We start from the raw sequence: 23,866 nt of genomic DNA, 5'->3' as shown, positions 1-23,866 counted from the left end.
CAAGTCTCTCATATTAGGTGACAATCTATTTGCCATAATTTTTGCGAACACTTTTAAATCTATGTTCAATAATGATATGGGTCTATATCCTGAACATGATGTAGGGTCTTTCCCCTCTTTCAGGAGGACTGTTATGTGCGACATTAGGGATTCCTGTCCAAATTGTCCTTTCTTGCTATCTTTTACACTTATTGAATTCATTGCTCGCAACCAGAAGGGTTCTAGTATATCCTTAAATGTTTTGAAATATTCTAGTGAGAATCCATCAGGTCCTGGCGCCTTTCCCCCTGACATTTGCCCCAACGCCCCTATTAACTCCTCTCCTGTGATCATTTCCTCTAATTTATTGCTCACACTTGGGTCCAATCTTCCCATGCCCGAGGCTGCCACATAGTCCTCCATTCTCCCCCTACTCCCCCCGGGGTCTTCTTCTATTTTATATAGCTTCCTGTAATATGCCCCAAACATCCTAGTTAAGGACTCATTCCTGTAATGCTTTTGGCCCTGATTATCGCACAGAAATGGGATATAATTAGAGACTTGCTGTTGTTTTAATGTTTTTGCCAGCAATCGGCTACCCTTATTTCCGAACTCATAATAATTTCTCTTGCATCTTGTTGCCGCGTACCTAGCTTTCCCAAATAGGATGTTTTTAAGCTTTTCCCTATTCCTCGTCAGTTCTTTCAGGGTGTCCCCTGACAGAGTATTTTTATGTTGTAATTCTAATCTTTCAATTTCAATTAAGCAATTCGCTGTCTCCTTCTCCCGCTCCTTCTTCAATCTACTCCCCTCTCTAATAAAGATCCCTCTTATTACCGATTTATGTGCTTCCCAGAGGGTCATAGGAGCAATACATTCCTTATCATTCTCTTCAAAATATTGTTTTATCTCTCTTATTATCTTTTCCTTTACTTCCCCATTCCTCAAGAGGGAATCATTCAACCTCCAATTCCATGAGCCGTTTGTTCTTGTTCTATACCCCACTCGCAACGTAATGGGGCAGTGATCAGAGATAGTACTACTTTCTATCTCAGTTTTTATTTCTTCTGATAATAAGTTGTGAGAGATGAGGAAGTAATCGATACGTGTATAGGTACTATGGGGATGGGAGAAAAAAGTGTAGTCCCTTGTTGTAGGATGCTGGAGGCGCCAAATGTCAATTAATTGACGTCTACTCAATGCTCTTCTAACCCTCTGAATTGCACTTTTAGTATGACATGACCTCCCCCCTGAAGAATCCATATGTGGGTCCAATGCTAAGTTTAAATCCCCTGCAACAATAATTGATCCCTCGGAGAACTCGTCCAATCTATTCAAAAACTGTTCAATAAACCCCACCTGCCCCGAGTTAGGTGCATACAACACCCCCAGTGTCATCCTTCGTGAATTAAATAACCCTTTCACCAACAGGAACCTTCCCTGAACATCCCTACTAATTTCAATTTCCTCCAACCTTACACTGTTTGCAACTACAATTGCCACTCCCTTACTTTTAGAGTCGGGGTTATTACTATAATACGTCGTTGGGAACCTCCTATTGCTAATTTTCGGGTGTTGCTCCCCCTTAAAATGTGTCTCCTGAATGAACGCTATTTGAATTTGTGATTTGTGGAGTTTTTGAAGGAGGACTGACCTCTTCTCTGGGACGTTAAGACCATGGACATTAAGGGAAAGCAGACTAAGATGAGACATTTTGTATTAAACTTACTTCTTCTTTGCTTCTGCCTCTGCCAGGACTCAGTGAAGGGATGGACAATCCCCTAGAAGGTGTATAGAAAGAAAGAAAGTGTGTGAAAAAGAAAGATATGAAAAACCACCACCAGATAAAAAAGACCATTCCGTAATGTCTTTCTAGTTGTAGCGGACGTCGTCCGCTCACTCCCCTAAAGGAGTTCTTGAGAATTTCTCTCATCTGACTAAGTACCCTACCTAGCCTTTTTGGGGTCTCTAGCCCCAATGAAGGTCGGAGTCGGATCATCTCAACGATCCACGATCAGCCCCTCCATGATTTGGGTCCCTTCCCTTCACTTATCTGCTATTTAGTCCCCTTTCCCCCTTCCCCTCCCCTCACTCCTTACTCCACCTCTACAATACTTTCCCAAATACAAACATTCTCATGGGTCCAGGGAGATGGGTCAGGCTCCAAGCATTACCATACACCTTGAGTTCCCTCATTTAGCTCTTATAAAACCTTCTATCTCCTCATTTCATTTCCTTTTTCCCATTGGTGGGTTTTTTACATCACATGTCCCCTTCCTTCTAATCCCCAGTGAATATAACGTCCCTTCCAACCTCCCCCCCCCCCTTCCTCCCCTCCCCTCAAGTGTGCCATAAGCCACCTACCACTCCTGTGCCCCCCCCCCTCCCACTCATACACCCCTAAACCCCCCCCCCCCCCCCCCAAAGATTCCCATCTATCTCCTCCCCCTTAATCTACCTTCCCCTTTCTCCCTGCCTTCCAAATATACATGGGTTGGGGGGTCGCCTCGGCTAGCCCCAGCCCATGTCCCCACAGTGTTCCCCATCTCCCTATATACTCCTCCATATCTTAATCCATTATCTTCTCAACTTTATTAAATACTGTGTATCCTCCCCCTCTTCTCTCGACTCACCCTTATTCTATACGTGAATTTACTCCCACCTACCCCCACCCTTCTGGGGACCCAAGGGCCCCTTTCACCATCCCTCTGTGTCCCATCCCTCCCACCACTTATCCCCTATCTTCCTCGCTAAATTCTAAAAACCCCTATCCTCCTAATCCCTTATTTCTCTTTGTACCCGTTACCCCTGATAACAATCTGTGTGCAAACTAGGTATACAACCCTTATACATATATACCTAATATATCACATTATACATATTATACATATACCCCTAATATTACACATTTTAACACCTCCAATCCACAATCCACAATCAAATTCCACTTACATATCCGTGCATAATTACAATCCCATATGTGCGTTATACCCTACTTTCCCCCCCTCCTCCCCCTCCCTCTTCACCTTATCCCTCTTACCAGAAGGTGACATGTCGTACCCCCCCTTATTACTGATGTTTATCTAAACCTCTACGCCCGTTCTCTCCATATCTCCCCCCTCCCCCTGGACCCCTCTACTTATTGTCTACGCACTTCATCTCCAAGTCTCTGTTCCTGGTTTTCAACGAGATTTTCAAATGTGGAAAAGTTCTGTTACTGTTAATATCCCTCCCTCACCCCCCCATCTATTTAGCAGATAGCAGTTTTTAGGCCAGCAGTGTCTCTATGTTCAGCGGGTTTTCCGCGTCTTACCCATCATAATGCCCTCTAAGTCCCATTCCGGAACCTCCACCGGTGTGATGTCCAATACACGAAAGAGATCAGGAAGCTCCTCTGGATCCCTTAGAGAGAACACCAAAGCTCCCTTTCTAACATGCAATGAGAACGGGTAGCCCCATCTATACCCTTTTGGTGTCTTCAACTCTTTCCTCCCGTCTCTTCACCTGCTTAACCAAGGTGTCGGCTATCTTGACCTGGGAGAAAGAGGTGTCCTCAAGATCGCTGATCCGACACTCGGTCTCACCAACTCAGTTGCGTATTTGGGTAAGGTCCTACTAGAAAAGCGACAATTGCTCCTGCAGAAGATCAATTTTGGTGTTCAGGGTGTTATTCTAGATGTCTCTTAGCACAGCTAGTAATTGAGCTGCATCAGACTGCTCCATAGAAGCCATGCTGTGGGGGGATCTTAGAAACAGTCTAATGCCAGTTGTGTTAAGTCAGGATAAACGGTTTAGGGCGAGGTGCGGAGCTCAGGGAAGACGTGGGCGTGGCTTCTCAGCTAGTGTTCATGGCCACTTCCCATTGTGTGCAGATCTAGTGGCTGGCGGAAGGGCACATGGGCATGGTGTGGCAGTGGGAGGCCCACTCCCTGACTTTAATACCTGTACTGGTACTCTATGGTGATGGTGGAAAAGGGGAAGGGGGAGTGGCCTTATTAGAGGCCACATGTCACGATAGGGCGGGGGGCAAGGCAATCCGGGCAGAGCCGAGAGAGGCTCCAGGCTCAGCGTAGGAGGGGGCGCAGGGCGGGGCCAAGGCGAGAGAGGCTCTAGCCTCAGGGCACATTGTAGGAGGGGGGTGCAGGGTGGTGCCGAGAGAGGCTCCAGGCTCAGGGTGCAGTGTAGGAGGGGGTGCAGGGTGGGGTCAAGGTGAGAGAGGCTCCAGCCTCAGGGCGCAGTGTAGGTGGGGGGCAGGGTGGGGCAGAGGCGAGAGAGGCTCCAGCCTCGGGGCAGTGTAGTAGGGGGGTGCAGGGTGGGGCCGAGGCAGAGAGGCTCCAGTCTCAGGGCGCAGTGAAGTAGGGGGTGCAGAGTGGGGCCGAGGCAGAGGTGAGAGAGGCTCCAGTTTTAGGGTGCAGTGTAGGAGGGGGGCGCACAACTCACAGCTATCATTCCCCTATTGTGTTTGAAGCAGAGGAAAACAAGAAAATGGGGAAATAAGCCAGATAACTAGAGATTAAGGTGTTGGGGGCCCTGGGGCGCCTCTTATGGTGGCCATACATGGTACAATTTTTTCATACAATCTTACCATTCTATGTAGCATAAGGGTAAATTAAGTGAATATACTGAAATAATTTGTGCAGTTCCCTTATATTACATAGAAATGGTAAGATTGTATGAAAGAATTGTACCATGTATGGCCACCATTAGTCTAATAGCAATCAGTGTGTGACAGCTGGGGTGGGAGGGGCGTACTTTGGCGTCCTAGCCTTATCCTGGCTCTGGGGGCCATTGTCTTATTTTCAGCATAGCTTCCAACTGCCCCTCTTTTGGAGGGACAGTCCCTCTTTCAGGACTTTGTCCCTCTTTCTATGTGTGTGTGTGTGTATATATGTATATATATATATATATATATATATATATATTAAAAAATGTGTTTGACTCTAAACTTTATTCCCATCCTTTAAATTGATACATTACTAATTTGAATATGTTACTATGAAGGAGAATGGACCAGGATAGAAAGGACCAGTGTGGTTTGAATTATAAAACAACACATTTTTCTTATGAAATCTTTATAGTATGCGTAACTAGGGGTGTGGCAGGGGCGTGGCTTAAATGTCCCTCTTTCTCATCTCAAAAAGTTGAGAGGTATGTTTTCAGGATTCCTTGGGATAGAGGGTGAAATTAGAGGAGGGGTGCTGCTGTCTTGGTTGGGCGTTATCACTTCCTTCACCTGTAGTCTGGGGTTGGGCTGGTTTGTGAACAACAAGGAAGCATTTGTCAAGCAGGAGACCTCATGCTGGACCTGATGGGGATGGGTGTATGTGCTGCTCTCCCTCTCTGTACTCCGCCACACTATCTATAACAGTGGTCCTCAAACTAAGGCCCGTGGGCCGAATGTGGCCCCCTGAGGCTTTTTTACCGGCCCCCCCCACACAAAATGTATTACAGATGCAGTCAGCTACATCTTTAAATATTGGTGGTCCGCATATAGAATGAAGCCAGAAAGCAGTAATTCGCTGGTTTCCAATTAAATTCCACATCAGGTGACACTGCTGTCCAATTGGTCTGCAGGTTGTCACCTGGGTATGCTTCACTGTCTGGCCCGCAAAGACTTCTACATTAGTGTTGTCCGGATCATGAACGATTCAGATCTTTGATCCGAATCTCTTTTGTGAGTCGAATCATCCGAATCATCAAAATGAGTGATTCGGATCGCAAAGGGGGTGGGGTCCTGGAAGCAGAGCAGAGATGGATCGCTCTGTTGGAGGGGAGGCAGCCTTGCACAGCCCACAGGTACATGAGAGAGAGGGGACATGGGTGCCACTGCCAGATATGTGTAGAGCACACATACTGGCTGCAATGTGCTGCTCATTATAGGCTGTTCCGTAGTGCTGCATAGTGAACAAATTGGAAACTTTTGGCACAGCTCAGTAACGTTACAGGCAGCGTGCTGGGCTAGGACAGGGGCATTGTGATTGCTGGGCAATATGATCCTTCTGCACTGCTCTAAACAGCTGCACTTTACTTCTGGGAATGCTTTGGGGAATGGGAGTTGGGAGTATACAGATGAACATATTGGTGAAATATATGTAATGCCGAGTTGTACTACTTTGTCGAAATATACTACCAGGTTTAATCTGGAAGCGTCAATCGATTAGTCAAGGTGTCTAAATATGCAATTTTATTGGTATGTGCTACTGGCCTGCCTAACAACTCACCCTTCTCCACTCGTAACCCTAACTCTACCCCCTCTCCTATCCTAACACTAACCCTCCCATCTGTTCTCCTAACCCTAACCTCCCTTTTCTACTCCTAACACTAACCTACAACCTCTCCTGACCTGCTCCTATGGGATGCTTAGTAGTAGTTAGTATTGACAAGCCGGCGGAAGGATATCAGGCAAACTGAGCTCAAGTGCTGGTGCACATGCCCAGATCAGATTTCAGCATGTCTCGATAGGAAGCATAAATCGGCATTACACCGGCCCTCAACCTAAAACGTTTGGGGACGCCTGATCTATAATATAATAAACCACTAATTGGCATCCATTGCATAGTGAGCAGCTCCCCTCAGGCAGCAAGGGGCGGGACCTCCAGCTCAGACACGCAGATGAAAGCCGCGCGCCGGTGTAGTGTCAGAATGGGCAGCCCCGATCTCCTCACGTCATTAGGCTAGTGATGGGTCGTTCGCGAACGAGCCGGCTCTAAGAGCCGGCTCTTTGCTGCGAATGACAAGAGCCGGTTCTCAGTTTTAAAAGAGCCGATGCCTCAGCCGCCCCACACAGCTCTGCTTTGCTGTGTAATAAAGGGCGCTGAGGCATGCTGGGAGATGTAGTCCTCCTCTTTCAGCTTGTAGGAGTGTAAGGGGCGGAGCAGAGAAGTAGCAGGAGGGATTGCTCCAGTCAGATAAGCAGTCTGGCGTTGTCATGGAGACGGGGGCGGGGCTTTTACTCCGATTCTGAGTGGTGTCTAGTGATTAGAGATGGGAAGTTCGGATCTTTTCAATGATCCGGATGATTCGAATCGGATCATTGAAGAGATCCGGATCTTTGATCCGAATCTCGGATCATTTTACTACCGAAGCATTCGGGGGTGAAATGGATAGCAGGACAGGTCTTTCCCTGCTGTGGACAGGAGAAGGGGAGAGGGATGGACACACAGAGAAGGGGAGAAGATGGACAGAGGGCAGGGAGTGGACAGAGAAGGGAGGAGGGAAGCAGAGAGCAGAAATGTTTGCTTGCACACAATACCCACATGCTGCAATCATACGCTGTACATATATTTCACCTATATGTTCATCTGTATACTTTGAAAGAAAAGGTCGCACAGTGAAAGAAAGCATTCCCAGAAGATAAGTGCAGCTGTTTAGTGCCGAGTGCAGGAGGATTATATTGCCTTTCAATCGCACTGTCTGCAAAGTTACTGAGCTGTGCTGAGCCAAAAGCTTCCAATGTGTTCACTGTGCAGCACTACGGAACAGCCAGCCTATAATGGGCAGCACGTTATAGCCAGTATGTGTGCTCTACACATATCTGGCAGTGGCACCCATGTCCCCTCTACCTGTCCCTGCAAGGCTGCCTCCCCTGAGTCCCCTCCAACAGGGCAATCCATCTCAGCTCTGCTTGCTTCCAGGACCCTGCTGCCCGCTGAGAGGGGGCGTGTCACTCCTGGCCCCGCCCCTTTTGCGATCCGAATCACTCATTTTGATGATTCGGATGATCGACTCATAAAATAGATTCGGATCAAAGATCCGAATCGTTCATGATCCGGACAACACTACTAGTGATATTTAATGAAGGGCCGATTCAGAGCCGTAAGAGCCGGCTCCCCGATTCAGAAGAACCGATTCTCTGAGAAGAGCCGAAATTCCCATCACTACATTACGCCAGAAATAAGCGCGGGGTTATGAATATCCGCCCATTATATTCGAAATACGGCGGGGGGCGGGGTTACTAGGGGAGTAGTTTGGGGCGGAAGACAGCCCCGAATATGCTAGCACCGCACCGGAAACGACGTTGTAGTCAAGGTGGGCGGGGACGAGAAATTGCAGCAAAATCTAATATCCTCTGCGCATGACCGAGAGCACAGCGAGGCGGGGCGTGTCTGAGCATGCGCAGTGGCTGCGGCGCGCCATTTTGCCGGAGTTTGAATGAGAGAGCGAGGCCGGAGGAGGAGCAGCAGCAACGTGCCGAGAGGTGAGAGGAGCGGCGCCGGGCCACCTGCTGGGGACCCCCGTGTGTCACCCCGCGGGGGATATGGGCCTGCTGGCATCCTGCTCTTGTCACCCCACAGGGGGAGGGGCTTCTGTAATCCTGCTCCTGTCACCCCCTCCGCCCCCCTGAGTGAGGGTCCTACTGTCATCCCCCAGGGGGAGAGGCCTTCTGTCACCTCCTCTTCTATCACCTCACAGGGGGAGGGGCCTGCTGTCACCTCTGCTCCTGTCACCTCACAGGGGGAGGGGCCTCCTGTCACCTTCTCTTCTGTCACCCCAAAGGGGGAGGGGCCTGCTGTCACCTCCTCTGCTCCTGTCACCTTACAGGGGGAGGGGCCTGCTGAGATCCTACTCCTGTCACCCCACAGGGAAAGGGGGCTTCTGTAATCCTGCTTCTGTCTTCCCACAGGGGGAGGGGCCTGCTGCTACCTGTCCTTGTCACCCCACAGGAGGAAGGGCCTGATGCAATCCTGCTCCTGTCACCCCACAGGGGAAGGGGGCTTCTGTAATCCTGCGTCTGTCACCCTGTGGGGGGATGGGCCTGCTGTAACCCTGTGGGGGGAGGGGCCTGCTGAGATTCTGCTCCTGTCACCCCATAGGGGAAGGGGGCTTCTATCACCCCTCAGGGGGAGGGGCCTGCTGCCACCTGTCATTGTCACCCCTCAGGGGGAGGGGCCTGTTGCAATCCTGCGCCTGTCACCTCTGAGTGAGGGTCCTGCTGTCACCCCCAGGGGGAGAGGCCTTCTGTCACCTTCTCTGCTTCTGTCACCCCACAGGGGGAGGGGCCTGCTGTCACCTCTGCTGCTCCTGTCACCTTACAGGAGGAGGGGCCTTATGTCAACTCCTCTTCTATCACCCCATGGGGGAGGGGCCTGTGGTCACCTTCTCTTCTGTCACCCCACAGGGGAGGGGCCTGCTGTCACCTTCTCTGCGCCTGACACCTTACAGGGAAGGGGCCTGTTGTCACCTCCTCTTCTGTCACTCCACAGGGGGTGGGACCTGCTGTCACCTCCTCTGCACCTGTTTCCTTACAGGGGGAGGGGCCTTATGTCAACTCCTGCTCCTGTCACCCCACAGGGGGAGGGGTATGCTGTAATCCTGCTCCTGTCACCCCCCCCTCCCCAGGTCACCTGCTGTCACCCCCCCCCCCCCCCCCGGGAGTGGGGGAGGTTTTCTGTCGCCTCCTCTTTTGTCATCCCACAGGGGAAGGGGCCTGCTGTCACCTCCTCTTTGTCACCCACAGGGGGGAGGGGGGGCTTCTGTCACCTCTCTGCTCCTGTCACCCTGCAGGGGAGGAGCCACTTCACCCACCCCAGTACAGAGCTCTATAGAGTCCCCCAACGCTGAAGTCAGTACAGACAGTGACACACGGATGTTTAGTTGTGGTTAGAGGCACTAGTCTAGTATAGGGGACCAGCAGGAAACATCATAAGGAACAATCACAGCGCCTTTGACAGCATAAGGCTTTGTGATTGGCTGAATAGTGTGGGAGGAGTTTACTACAACCTATTGGAAACTCAGCAGTTTAGGGTGCCGCCCACCCAATCACATTAGCTTTATTCCCATATGAGGTTTCCTGCTGAGTCCCCTAAACTCCCCTACTGCCCCTCTGTCTGCCTGATACTTGTGGGGGGTGCATGCAGCTTCCTAGCACCCCAATTAAGGCTCTCTGATGGGGGGAGGGGGCTCTCTGATGGTTATGCCTGGAAATGGGGGGGTCGGAAGGGATTCTGCCTAAAATTATGTTGTGGGGGGATCATAATTATGTGCTGTGATATTTAATCTAGTACAAATAGTCCGTGTGTAACTTGGCGCTAGTCTAGTTCAGGGGACTTGGCAGGAAACTACTTGGGTGAATACAGCTAATGTGATTGGGTGGATGGAACCCTCTCAACTGCTGAGCTTCCAATAGGTAGTAGTAAACTCCGCCTACACTATTCAGCCAATCACAACACGTTGTACTGTAGAGGGTGCTGTGGCTGGAGAACTGTTCCCTGTGAGTTTACCTGCTGCTGCCTTAGTAGACTAGCGCCGCCCGGGTTGCTCCAGTGATGTATCATATGGGTGAGCTAGCTGTATTTATTGCTAAATGTATTTAGTTCCTGCATTGTGCGCTTGCTGTGATTTGCACTTTGTCTCTGCATTGATTGGTCTTGAGTCAAGTGACCATACACACATACAGGTGAAACTTGAAAAATCAGGACATCGTGAAGCAGGGACCCTTTCCAGGTGTTTTGGATGAATTAGCTGATCAGAGTTTGACACTTTGAGCTGAGAATATTGAACATTTTTACAATATTCTAATGGTCAGAGATTTTGATTTTGGGGTTCTCATAAGCTGTAAGCCAAATCATCCAATTATAACAAAGGATGAAATATCTCACTTTGCATGTGATTGGTCATTTCATAAATTAGTTTCGACTTTTACGTTGAATTATTGAAATAACTGGACTTTTGCATCTTCTAAATTTTCACCTGTAGATTGGCAGACAGATCAATCAATCCCCCTCTCTGATGACAAACTGATCTGATTCCCGCCCCATACACGGCACACAGATTTTCCATACCTTCCGCAGGGAATTTCATGGTTGCACTGTTATGGGCTGTCTGTCCCCCTCTGCATCCAATCACCTGAAATTCACCGTCCATTCAGGATTTTTTTAAATCATTTTTACAGCAAAGCGATTGAAATGATGATCATTGCAGCCTGTTGTGGCACAGATAATAGGGAGATGATTGAATCTGCCTTTAAAAATCGGTGTATGGCCAGCCTTAGGTGGGGCATTTGCTATTCTACTGTGTGTAAGCAGACAGGGCTTTGGTCTTTTCATCAGATAATATTTGATGTCGGTTTGTTCACAAGCCTGATATACTGTCTGGTGAGATTCAATCACGAAGAGATCTGTCTCAAAGGGATCTGTTAGCTGCCCAAACACTGCAGGCCGATCAGTGTGTGTGTATATAGAGCAGGGATTAGATGTTCTGTGTGTGTAGTAGGGATTGGATTATCAGGGGTGTGTGTGTGTGTGTGTGTGTGTGTGTGTGTGTGTGTGTGTGTGTGTGTGTGTGTGTGTGTGTGTCAGGGATTGGATTATCAGCGGTGTATGTAGCGGGGATTAGATGATCTGTGTGTGTGTAGCAAGGATTGGATTATCAGGGGTGTGTATATAGCAGGGATTGGACTATCAGGGGTGTATGTACCAGGGATTGGATTATTGTGTGTGTCTGTCTGTCTGTCTGTGTCTGGGATTGGATGATCAGCGGTGCATGTAGCGGGGATTGGATGATCGGTGTGTGTTTAGCAGGGATTGGATTATCAGGGTTGTATGTAGCAGGGATTGGTTTACTGGTGTGTGTATAGCCAGGGCTGTGGAGTCGGAGCAATTTTTGGGTACCTGGAGTCGGGGAAAAAGTGCATCGACTCCTAATGAATTTAAATTGTAATTAAAATTAAAAAATATGATAACCTGTTCTATTTCTCAGATAATAGTCATCATAAATAAATTATATATACTTTAATAGCTGTGCTTGGTCCACAAAAATGAAATAAACCAATCAAAAAATAGTGACTTGTACTGCATCAATAAAACAGTCCATCTATGCTGTAAGAATAAAGCCTGATGTGTAGCCGTGTCACTAATAGAAATGGTCAATGAGATGGAAATAGTTCTGTGTTGATGCTGGTTTATGCAAATGTATGCACTCTCTTTGATCATGAAATCAAATAAGTTGATATGTTGTTAAAATTTGTTTTGGGGACTTCAAATTAAAGGGTACCATAGACGGATGAAAAGAAAAGTTTTATACATACCTGGGGCTTCCTCCAGCCCTTTCAGACTAATCAGTCCTTCGCTGTCCTCCACCTGGGTCTTCTGCTAGGAGTCCCGGTAATTCAGCCAGTCAGCGCAGTCCGGCCGCATGCTGCTCCCACACCCAGGAGCATTCTGCATCTGCGCAATATTGCTGCTCAGGTGTAATACATTCCTGGCGGTGGAGTGTGTACATGCGCACTACGCTAGACTGGCTCAAGTACCTGGACCCATAGCAGAAGATCCAGGTGGCGGAGTAGGACAGCGAGGAACTGATTAGCCTGAAGGGGGCTGGAGGAAGCCCCAGGTATGTATAAAACTTTCATTTTATCTGTCTTAGGTTTACTTTGTTACACAGTACTACCAGGGCTGTGGAGTCGGTACAAAAATCTTCTGACTCCTCAGTTTATGAAACCTCCAACTCCGGGTACCCAAAATGGCTCCAGCTCCGACTCCTTAGTCTAATACTTACCAGGGCTGTGGATTTTGTACAAAAATCATCCGACTCCTCAATTTATAAAATCTCAGACTCTGGGTACCCAAAATTACTCCGACTCCAACTCCACAGCCCTGAGTAGTACTCTACATATGCACTCCCCACAGAGCTGCAGGGAATCCACAGACAATGTTGTGCACATTGAACACAGAGGTGTTCTCTATCACCCATAGAGGTGTAATAGAGGAAGAATCGCCTCATTCTCCTGCAGAGTACCTGCACATCACTCTTATATGTACCCGCACTTACATTGCCTAGGGCCTGATAGATGTTCTTTGTTTCTGTCTGTACCTTCTACAAGTACTCTTACCAAGGACTAGTTTTAGTCTATGATTAAAAGTATTAGAGGCAGAAGATCTGCCGGATATCCAGGCAACTGGTATTGTTTAAAAAGGAATAAATATGGCAGCCTCCATATCCCGCTCACTTCAGTTGTTGTAATGATCCGCTCAGCTGGATGCACTGGCAGACAGCTGTTTGACCATTCCTCTAGTCTGTGGGCTGCAGGTCTCTGCAAGAGAGACCTGTTTTTCCATTACAAGTTTCTGGTCTGTTCTGCTGCTGAGGAATTTGCATACACTCGTTATGCAAATCCCCTACCTGCCTCCTCTGATGACTGGCAGTATAATGAGCCCCTGAATGAGTTACGTAGAGTAACGAAACGCGTAGGGCGGAGTCGGAGGCGCGCTGACGTCATACCAGGAAGCAGGGCAGACGGGGACGTGTGGCTCGAGGGTGTCCGCGGCCGGAGCTGATACGCCTGATCTGTAAGCCTGCATGCAAAAACGATTTTAATAAACTGAGGTGCTGAGACGGGTCCACGCTTTACTTTTTGGCTGGCCGGAGTTGTGGATTTGATATGCAGTGACCCAAGACGCGCTTTTGGTGAGTGCATCCACAAAGGGGGAGACCGAGTACTAGTCCCTATAAGGTGGTGGCACTACCCCCTGGAGTGCGGCATGGGGTGTCTATTGTCTACTGGTTTTGCAGTACTGGGCACTATGTGCAATTTCTAATATCTTTTTCAGGGTGTTAAAGCGCGGTGATTTTGGAAAGATAAATAAGTGTTAAAGGTGAAGTGACCTGTTCATTACTGCGATCCCCTGTTGTGTCAAGGTGCTGGTCCAGTGGAGCGCAGTTTAATTTTCCTCATACTTTATAAAGAGCTATGTTTCCCAGAGTCCTTTGCTGGTCATAAGGGTTAGTTCCTGTGAAACACTCCAAAGTGTCAGCCTTGCTCTTTGTTTGAAGATTAGCTTAGAGTAATTCCTGGAACTGCACTAGGCAGTTTCCCTAGTGCAGTTAGGATTGCATATCTGTTTTGTTTGTCTGTTGCGATTGTCCTTTCCCAGCGGTGGTCGACAGGAAATCGTTCTGTGTGCCTGGGTGCTAACCGGAACAGCGGTGGTTACTGGTAGCCCCTTCTGATCTGTCTTCCTGGATCGCACTAGCCTCTTTCGCTAGTGCTGTGGATCCTATCTCTTGCTTGTTCATGTTTTCGTGTGTCTGTCTTGTCTGCTACGAACGCTTGCTCGAGGCTCGGTGAGGTACCGTTAAGCAAGCGCTCGCGTCCTCTGTTTCATGTTTGTCTGTCGGTGGTTAGTTAGGCGTGCTTGTCTCTGTTGTGCTTATCACGCGGGGACCGCGCATAAACGCGTGCACTGTTGCGAATGAGTGCGGTGTTCGCATTTAGCTAGCGTTTGTTATTTTCCTTATCTCCTCATGATTTGCTGTGCCTTTGCTATTCTCGTGCTCTGCCTTGCTGTAGCCTTGTGTCACCTCTGGCAATCGCCTCTCTCGCGATTGCGTTCCTACTTCATATCTGCTGTTGTGTATGCACCGTCGCGGGTTGGCGACTAGTTTGGTACACACACATACAATCTGTCCCTGTGCTTATTCTCTTTCGCAATCGCTTTTCTTGCGATTGCGTTCTCACTTGGTTTCCTTTGTTGTATGTCCGCCGTCGCAGGGTGGCGGCTAGATTAGTGGACATACATACATTCCTCATCTGTGCTTATTCAGTTTTGTGTCGCTGTTAGCAATCGCCATCTCTGGCGATTGCCTTCTCGGTTTGTCTTCCTGGTTGTGTGTTCATCGTTGCAGGGTGGCGACTAGTTTGGTGAACCCACATACCCTCTGTCGCTTTGATCTCTCTCTTTCAGGGCTATCTTGCCCTGCGTTTCTTCCCTTCGTACAATTCCTGTCTGGCGTGTGTGGCAGGGCAGAGGAGCTGTTCCTCTGCACTCCACAGCTCCCCCTGTCGACAGGAATTTCCCTCTACAGGTGCAATGCACCTTTTGCTGGGTTCCCGCAAATTATACGCTTGTGGAGGATTTCCGCAGTGTCAGCGCACGTCTTGTGCGCTGATCACGGAGAGAATTCCACAATCGTTACAGTTGTCTTTTAAAATTCCTAAGCGTTGGCAGTTAAGAGACGGATTTCATGTTCCATATTTCAATCAACAAAATTCTAATATGCAAATTAGAGAAGTCGGAGTCTGTGGATTTTTGTACCAACTTCACAGCCCTGTGTATAGCGGGGATTGGATGATCAGTGTGTGTGTGTGTGTGTGTGTGTGTGTGTGTGTGTGTGTGTAGCAGGGATTGGATGATCAGTGTGTGTAGCAGGGATTGGATGATCAGTGTGTGTAGCAGGGACTGGATGATCAGTGTGTGTAGCAGGGACTGGATGATCAGTGTGTGTGTAGCAGGGATTGGATGATCAGTGTGTGTGTAGCAGGGATTGGATGATCAGTGTGTGTAGCAGGGATTGGATGATCAGTGTGTGTGTAGCAGGGATTGGATGATCAGTGTGTGTGTAGCAGGGATTGGATGATCAGTGTGTGTGTAGCAGGGATTGGATGATCAGTGTGTGTGTAGCAGGGATTGGATGATCAGTGTGTGTGTAGCAGGGATTGGATGATCAGTGTGTGTGTAGCAGGGATTGGATGATCAGTGTGTGTGTAGCAGGGATTGGATGATCAGTGTGTGTAGCAGGGGTTGGATGATCAGTGTGTGTAGCAGGGATTGGATGATCAGTGTGTGTAGCAGGGGTTGGATGATCAGTGTGTGTGTAGCAGGGATTAGATGATCAGTGTGTGTGTAGCAGGGATTGGATGGTTGGTGTGTGTGTAGCAGGGATTGGATGATCAGTGTGTGTAGCAGGGATTGGATGATCAGTGTGTGTAGCAGGGATTGGATGATCAGTGTGTGTGTAGCAGGGACTGGATGATCAGTGTGTGTGTAGCAGGGATTGGATGATCAGTGTGTGTGTAGCAGGGACTGGATGATCAGTGTGTGTGTAGCAGGGATTGGATGATCAGTGTGTGTGTAGCAGGGATTGGATGATCAGTGTGTGTAGCAGGGATTGGATGATCAGTGTGTGTGTAGCAGGGATTGGATGATCAGTGTGTGTAGCAGGGATTGGATGATCAGTGTGTGTGGCAAGGATTGGATGATCGGTGTGTGTGTAGCAGGGATTGGATGATCAGTGTGTGTGTAGCAGGGATTGGATGATCAGTGTGTGTGTAGCAGGGATTGGATGATCAGTGTGTGTGTGTAGCAGGGATTGGATGATCAGTGTGTGTGTAGCAGGGATTGGATGATCAGTGTGTGTGTAGCAGGGATTGGATGATCAGTGTGTGTAGCAGGGATTGGATGATCAGTGTGTGTAGCAGGGATTGGATGATCAGTGTGTGTGTAGCAGGGATTGGATGATCAGTGTGTGTAGCAGGGATTGGATGATCAGTGTGTGTAGCAGGGATTGGATGATCAGTGTGTGTAGCAGGGATTGGATGATCAGTGTGTGTGTAGCAGGGGTTGGATGATCAGTGTGTGTAGCAGGGATTGGATGATCAGTGTGTGTGTAGCAGGGATTGGATGATCAGTGTGTGTAGCAGGGATTGGATGATTGGTGTGTGTAGCAGGGGTTGGATGATCAGTGTGTGTGTAGCAGGGATTGGATGATCAGTGTGTGTAGCAGGGATTGGATGATCAGTGTGTGTAGCAGGGATTGGATGATCAGTGTGTGTAGCAGGGATTGGATGATCAGTGTGTGTAGCAGGGATTGGATGATCAGTGTGTGTGTAGCAGGGATTGGATGATCAGTGTGTGTGTAGCAGGGATTGGATGATCAGTGTGTGTAGCAGGGATTGGATGATCAGTGTGTGTAGCAGGGATTGGATGATCAGTGTGTGTGTGTAGCAGGGATTGGATGATCAGTGTGTGTAGCAGGGATTGGATGATCAGTGTGTGTAGCAGGGATTGGATGATCAGTGTGTGTAGCAGGGGTTGGATGATCAGTGTGTGTAGCAGGGATTGGATGATCAGTGTGTGTGTAGCAGGGATTGGATGATCAGTGTGTGTAGCAGGGATTGGATGATCAGTGTGTGTAGCAGGGGTTGGATGATCAGTGTGTGTAGCAGGGATTGGATGATCAGTGTGTGTAGCAGGGATTGGATGATCAGTGTGTGTGTAGCAGGGGTTGGATGATCAGTGTGTGTAGCAGGGATTGGATGATCAGTGTGTGTGTAGCAGGGATTGGATGATCAGTGTGTGTGTAGCAGGGATTGGATGATCAGTGTGTGTGTAGCAGGGATTGGATGATCAGTGTGTGTGTAGCAGGGATTGGATGATCAGTGTGTGTAGCAGGGATTGGATGATCAGTGTGTGTAGCAGGGATTGGATGATCAGTGTGTGTGTAGCAGGGATTGGATGATCAGTGTGTGTGTAGCAGGGATTGGATGATCAGTGTGTGTGTAGCAGGGATTGGATGATCAGTGTGTGTAGCAGGGATTGGATGATCAGTGTGTGTAGCAGGGATTGGATGATCAGTGTGTGTAGCAGGGATTGGCTGATCAGTGTGTGTAGCAGGGATTGGCTGATCAGTGTGTGTAGCAGGGATTGGATGGTTGGTGTGTGTGTAGCAGGGATTGGATGGTTGGTGTGTGTGTAGCAGGGATTGGATGATCGGTGTGTGTGTAGCAGGGATTGGATGGTGTGTGTGTGTGTAGCAGGGATTGGATGGTGTGTGTGTGTGTGTGTGTGTGTAGCAGGGATTGGATGGTTGGTGTGTGTGTGTGTGTGTGTGTGTGTGTGTGTGTGTGTGTGTGTGTGTGTGTGTATGTAGCAGGGATTGGATGATCAGTGTGTGTAGCAGGGATTGGATGATCAGTGTGTGTAGCAGGGATTGGATGGTGTGTGTGTGTGTGTGTGTGTGTGTGTGTGTGTGTGTGTGTGTGTGTGTGTAGCAGGGATTGGATGGTGTGTGTGTGTGTAGCAGGGATTGGATGGTGTGTGTGTGTGTAGCAGGGATTGGATGGTGTGTGTGTGTGTAGCAGGGATTGGATGGTGTGTGTGTGTAGCAGGGATTGGATGGTGTGTGTGTGTGTAGCAGGGATTGGATGGTGTGTGTGTGTGTGTGTGTGTGTGTGTGTGTGTAGCAAGGATTGGATGATTGGTGTGTGTGTGTAGCAGGGATTGGATGGTTGGTGTGTGTGTGTGTGTGTGTGTGTGTAGCATGGATTGGATGGTGTGTGTGTGTAGCATGGATTGGATGGTGTGTGTGTGTAGCAGGGATTGGATGGTGTGTGTGTGTAGCAGGGATTGGATGGTGTGTGTGTGTGTGTGTGTGTGTGTGTGTGTGTGTGTGTGTGTGTGTGTGTAGCAGGGATTGGATGGTGTGTGTGTGTGTAGCAGGGATTGGATGGTGTGTGTGTGTGTAGCAGGGATTGGATGGTGTGTGTGTGTGTAGCAGGGATTGGATGGTGTGTGTGTGTAGCAGGGATTGGATGGTGTGTGTGTGTGTAGCAGGGATTGGATGGTGTGTGTGTGTGTGTGTGTGTGTGTGTGTGTGTAGCAAGGATTGGATGATTGGTGTGTGTGTGTAGCAGGGATTGGATGGTTGGTGTGTGTGTGTGTGTGTGTGTGTGTAGCATGGATTGGATGGTGTGTGTGTGTAGCATGGATTGGATGGTGTGTGTGTGTAGCATGGATTGGATGGTGTGTGTGTGTAGCAGGGATTGGATGGTGTGTGTGTGTAGCAGGGATTGGATGGTGTGTGTGTGTGTAGCAGGGATTGGATGGTGTGTGTGTAGCAGGGATTGGATGGTGTGTGTGTAGCAGGGATTGGATGATCAGTGTGTGTAGCAGGGGTTGGATGGTGTGTGTGTGTAGCAGGGATTGGATGGTGTGTGTGTGTAGCAGGGATTGGATGGTGTGTGTGTAGCAGGGGTTGGATGATCAGTGTGTGTAGCAGGGATTGGATGATCAGTGTGTGTAGCATGGATTGGATGGTGTGTGTGTGTAGCATGGATTGGATGGTGTGTGTGTGTAGCAGGGATTGGATGGTGTGTGTGTGTAGCAGGGATTGGATGGTGTGTGTGTGTGTGTGTGTGTGTGTGTGTAGCAGGGATTGGATGGTGTGTGTGTAGCAGGGATTGGATGGTGTGTGTGTAGCAGGGATTGGATGATCAGTGTGTGTAGCAGGGGTTGGATGGTGTGTGTGTGTAGCAGGGATTGGATGGTGTGTGTGTGTAGCAGGGATTGGATGGTGTGTGTGTAGCAGGGGTTGGATGATCAGTGTGTGTAGCAGGGATTGGATGATCAGTGTGTGTGTAGCAGGGATTGGATGATCAGTGTGTGTAGCAGGGATTGGATGATTGGTGTGTGTAGCAGGGATTGGATGATTGGTGTGTGTAGCAGGGATTGGATGATCAGTGTGTGTAGCAGGGATTGGATGATTGGTGTGTGTAGCAGGGGTTGGATGATCAGTGTGTGTAGCAGGGATTGGATGATCAGTGTGTGTAGCAGGGGTTGGCTGATCAGTGTGTGTAGCAGGGATTGGATGGTGTGTGTGTGTGTGTGTAGCAGGGATTGGATGATTGGTGTGTGTAGCAGGGATTGGATGATTGGTGTGTGTAGCAGGGATTGGATGATTGGTGTGTGTAGCAGGGATTGGATGGTGTGTGTGTGTGTGTGTGTGTGTGTGTGTAGCAGGGATTGGATGGTGTGTGTGTGTGTGTGTGTAGCAGGGATTGGATGGTGTGTGTGTGTGTAGCAGGGATTGGATGATTGGTGTGTGTGTGTAGCAGGGATTGGATGATTGGGGTGTGTGTAGCAGGGGTTGGATGATTGGGGTGTGTGTAGCAGGGGTTGGATGATTGGTGTGTGTGTAGCAGGGATTGGATGGTTGGTGTGTGTGTGTAGCAGGGATTGGATGATTGGTGTGTGTGTGTGTGTGTGTGTGTGTGTGGCAGGGATTGGATGGTTGGTGTGTGTGTGTGTAGCAGGGATTGGATGATTGGTGTGTGTGTGTGTGTGTGTAGCAGGGATTGGATGGTTGGGGTGTGTGTGTGTAGCAGGGATTGGATGATTGGTGTGTGTGTGTGTGTGTGTGTGTGTAGCAGGGATTGGATGATTGGGGTGTGTGTGTGTAGCAGGGATTGGATGGTTGGGGTGTGTGTGTGTAGCAGGGATTGGATGATTGGTGTGTGTGTGTGTGTGTGTGTGTGTGTGTAGCAGGGATTGGATGATTGGGGTGTGTGTGTGTAGCAGGGATTGGATGATTGGTGTGTGTGTGTGTGTAGCAGGGATTGGATGATTGGTGTGTGTGTAGCAGGGATTGGATGATTGGTGTGTGTGTGTGTAGCAGGGATTGGATGATTGGTGTGTGTAGCAGGGATTGGATGATTGGTGTGTGTAGCAGGGATTGGATGATTGGTGTGTGTAGCAGGGATTGGATGATTGGTGTGTGTAGCAGGGATTGGATGATTGGTGTGTGTAGCAGGGATTGGATGATTGGTGTGTGTAGCAGGGATTGGATGATTGGTGTGTGTAGCATGGATTGGATGATTGGTGTGTGTAGCAGGGATTGGATGATTGGTGTGTGTGTAGCAGGGACTGGATGATTGGTGTGTGTAGCAGGGATTGGATGATTGGTGTGTGTAGCAGGGGTTGGATGATCAGTGTGTGTAGCAGGGATTGGATGATCAGTGTGTGTAGCAGGGGTTGGATGATCAGTGTGTGTGTAGCAGGGATTGGATGATCAGTGTGTGTAGCAGGGATTGGATGATCAGTGTGTGTAGCAGGGGTTGGATGATCAGTGTGTGTGTAGCAGGGGTTGGATGATCAGTGTGTGTAGCAGGGGTTGGATGATCAGTGTGTGTAGCAGGGGTTGGATGATCAGTGTGTGTAGCAGGGGTTGGATGATCAGTGTGTGTAGCAGGGGTTGGATGATCAGTGTGTGTAGCAGGGATTGGATGATCAGTGTGTGTGTAGCAGGGGTTGGATGATCAGTGTGTGTGTAGCAGGGATTGGATGATCAGTGTGTGTAGCAGGGATTGGATGATCAGTGTGTGTGTAGCAGGGGTTGGATGATCAGTGTGTGTGTAGCAGGGATTGGATGATCAGTGTGTGTAGCAGGGATTGGATGATCAGTGTGTGTGTAGCAGGGATTGGATGATCAGTGTGTGTAGCAGGGACTGGATGATCAGTGTGTGTGTAGCAGGGATTGGATGATCAGTGTGTGTGTAGCAGGGATTGGATGATCAGTGTGTGTAGCAGGGATTGGATGATTGGTGTGTGTAGCATGGATTGGATGATTGGTGTGTGTAGCATGGATTGGATGGTGTGTGTGTAGCAGGGATTGGATGATCAGTGTGTGTAGCAGGGATTGGATGATCAGTGTGTGTAGCAGGGATTGGATGATCAGTGTGTGTGTAGCAGGGATTGGATGATCAGTGTGTGTGTAGCAGGGATTGGATGATCAGTGTGTGTAGCAGGGATTGGATGATCAGTGTGTGTGTAGCAGGGATTGGATGATCAGTGTGTGTGTAGCAGGGATTGGATGATCAGTGTGTGTAGCAGGGACTGGATGATCAGTGTGTGTAGCAGGGATTGGATGATCAGTGTGTGTAGCAGGGATTGGATGATCAGTGTGTGTAGCAGGGATTGGATGATCAGTGTGTGTGTAGCAGGGATTGGATGATCAGTGTGTGTGTAGCAGGGATTGGATGATCAGTGTGTGTAGCAGGGGTTGGATGATCAGTGTGTGTGTAGCAGGGATTGGATGATCAGTGTGTGTGTAGCAGGGATTGGATGATCAGTGTGTGTGTAGCAGGGATTGGATGATCAGTGTGTGTGTAGCAGGGATTGGATGATCGGTGTGTGTGTAGCAGGGATTGGCTGATCAGTGTGTGTAGCGGGGATTGGATGATCAGTGTGTGTAGCAGGGATTGGATGATCAGTGTGTGTAGCAGGGATTGGATGATCAGTGTGTGTAGCAGGGGTTGGATGATCAGTGTGTGTGTAGCAGGGATTGGATGGTGTGTGTGTAGCAGGGATTGGATGATCAGTGTGTGTGTAGCAGGGATTGGATGATCAGTGTGTGTGTAGCAGGGATTGGATGATCAGTGTGTGTAGCAGGGATTGGATGATTGGTGTGTGTAGCAGGGATTGGATGATTGGTGTGTGTAGCAGGGATTGGATGATCAGTGTGTGTAGCAGGGGTTGGATGATCAGTGTGTGTGTAGCAGGGATTGGATGGTGTGTGTGTAGCAGGGGTTGGATGATCAGTGTGTGTAGCAGGGATTGGATGATCAGTGTGTGTGTAGCAGGGATTGGATGATCAGTGTGTGTAGCAGGGATTGGATGATTGGTGTGTGTAGCAGGGATTGGATGATCAGTGTGTGTAGCAGGGATTGGATGATTGGTGTGTGTAGCAGGGGTTGGATGATCAGTGTGTGTAGCAGGGATTGGATGATCGGTGTGTGTGTAGCAGGGATTGGATGATTGGTGTGTGTGTGTGTAGCAGGGATTGGATGATTGGTGTGTGTAGCAGGGATTGGATGATTGGTGTGTGTAGCAGGGATTGGATGATCAGTGTGTGTAGCAGGGATTGGATGATTGGTGTGTGTAGCAGGGATTGGATGATTGGTGTGTGTAGCAGGGATTGGATGATCAGTGTGTGTAGCAGGGATTGGATGATCAGTGTGTGTAGCAGGGATTGGATGATCAGTGTGTGTAGCAGGGATTGGATGATCGGTGTGTGTAGCAGGGATTGGATGATCAGTGTGTGTGTAGCAGGGATTGGATGATCAGTGTGTGTGTAGCAGGGATTGGATGATCAGTGTGTGTAGCAGGGATTGGATGATCAGTGTGTGTAGCAGGGATTGGATGATCAGTGTGTGTAGCAGGGATTGGATGATCAGTGTGTGTGTAGCAGGGACTGGATGATCAGTGTGTGTAGCAGGGATTGGATGATCAGTGTGTGTGTAGCAGGGATTGGATGATCAGTGTGTGTAGCAGGGATTGGATGATCAGTGTGTGTAGCAGGGATTGGATGATCAGTGTGTGTAGCAGGGATTGGATGATCAGTGTGTGTGTAGCAGGGATTGGATGATCAGTGTGTGTGTAGCAGGGATTGGATGATCAGTGTGTGTGTAGCAGGGATTGGATGATTGGTGTGTGTAGCAGGGATTGGATGATCAGTGTGTGTAGCAGGGATTGGATGATTGGTGTGTGTAGCAGGGATTGGATGATTGGTGTGTGTAGCAGGGATTGGATGATCAGTGTGTGTAGCAGGGATTGGATGATTGGTGTGTGTAGCAGGGGTTGGATGATCAGTGTGTGTAGCAGGGATTGGATGATCAGTGTGTGTAGCAGGGATTGGATGATTGGTGTGTGTAGCAGGGATTGGATGATTGGTGTGTGTAGCAGGGGTTGGATGATCAGTGTGTGTAGCAGGGATTGGATGATCAGTGTGTGTAGCAGGGATTGGATGATCAGTGTGTGTAGCAGGGATTGGATGATCGGTGTGTGTAGCAGGGATTGGATGATCGGTGTGTGTGTAGCAGGGATTGGATGATCGGTGTTTGTGTAGCAGGGATTGGATGATCGGTGTGTGTGTAGCAGGGATTGGATGATCGGTGTGTGTGTGTAGCAGGGATTGGATGATTGGTGTGTGTGTAGCAGGGATTGGATGGTTGGTGTGTGTGTAGCAGGGATTGGATGATCAGTGTGTGTAGCAGGGATTGGATGGTGTGTGTGTCTGTAGCAGGGATTGGATGGTGTGTGTGTGTGTGTGTGTAGCAGGGATTGGATGATCAGTGTGTGTAGCAGGGATTGGATGATCAGTGTGTGTAGCAGGGATTGGATGATCAGTGTGTGTAGCAGGGATTGGATGGTGTGTGTGTGTGTGTAGCAGGGATTGGATGGTGTGTGTGTAGCAGGGATTGGATGGTGTGTGTGTGTGTGTGTGTGTAGCAGGGATTGGATGGTGTGTGTGTGTGTGTGTGTGTGTAGCAGGGATTGGATGGTGTGTGTGTAGCAGGGATTGGATGGTGTGTGTGTGTGTGTGTGTGTAGCAGGGA

At 49.0% G+C, this 23,866-nt stretch overlaps 1 protein-coding gene across 1 annotated transcript in view; it reads left to right on the top strand.

Moving 5' to 3' along the window:
• Positions 1 to 8,019: 8,019 nt before the first annotated feature.
• Positions 8,020 to 23,866, top strand: part of CSE1L (chromosome segregation 1 like) — an 89,280-nt gene continuing 73,433 nt past the window's right edge. The window contains exon 1 of the mRNA XM_068264075.1: positions 8,020 to 8,176. The gene's annotated coding sequence lies outside the window, so the exon portion shown is untranslated. The remainder of the gene's footprint in view (positions 8,177 to 23,866) is intronic.

The sequence above is a fragment of the Hyperolius riggenbachi genome, chromosome 12, assembly GCF_040937935.1.
Source record: "Hyperolius riggenbachi isolate aHypRig1 chromosome 12, aHypRig1.pri, whole genome shotgun sequence".
Classification (NCBI taxonomy): Eukaryota; Metazoa; Chordata; class Amphibia; order Anura; family Hyperoliidae; genus Hyperolius; species Hyperolius riggenbachi.
The sequence above is the reverse complement of the archived record's forward strand: the minus strand, read 5'-3'. Positions and strand labels throughout refer to the sequence as shown.